The following is a 381-nucleotide window of genomic DNA, read 5'->3' as shown; positions in this document are numbered from 1 at the left end:
TCCGAAGGGCAGACCCGCCTCGAGGAGGGCGGATCCGGCCGGGGCAGGCCGCCGGGCCCTCATCCGACCCCCGCGAGCGCGGCCCAGCGCGGCGCCCGCTCCTCACGTGTCCCTCCCGGCCCCGGACCGCCTCACGTTCTGCTTCCGCCCGACCCTTCCGACTTCCGGTAAAGAATCCCCGTCCCGCACCTCCGCGCCCACCCGGCAGCGCCACGCGGCGCCTATGTGGACCCGACCCCCGATGCGCTCGGCAGCCGCAGCTCCCCGGGGCCCCACGGCGGCCATCGAGCCCCGCCGCCTCGCCGCCGCCAGGTGGCCCGGGCGGCGCTCGCTCCCGCGGCCGGCGCGGCGGGGCGGGCGGGGCGCATCTCGTGTTGACGT

The 381-nt window shown here is 79.3% G+C and overlaps 1 protein-coding gene across 2 annotated transcripts in view; it reads left to right on the top strand.

Moving 5' to 3' along the window:
• The window catches only part of ATXN2 (ataxin 2), a 127,032-nt gene continuing 126,651 nt past the window's right edge, over positions 1-381 (top strand). The window contains exon 1 of one of the 2 annotated variants that reach the window (XM_046639792.1): positions 1-167. The gene's annotated coding sequence lies outside the window, so the exon portion shown is untranslated. The remainder of the gene's footprint in view (positions 168-381) is intronic. The other variant, XM_046639791.1, reaches the window with a different exon arrangement.

Source organism: Equus quagga, chromosome 15 (genome assembly GCF_021613505.1).
Source record: "Equus quagga isolate Etosha38 chromosome 15, UCLA_HA_Equagga_1.0, whole genome shotgun sequence".
Classification (NCBI taxonomy): Eukaryota; Metazoa; Chordata; class Mammalia; order Perissodactyla; family Equidae; genus Equus; species Equus quagga.
This window is presented reverse-complemented; position numbering and strand designations above follow the sequence as displayed.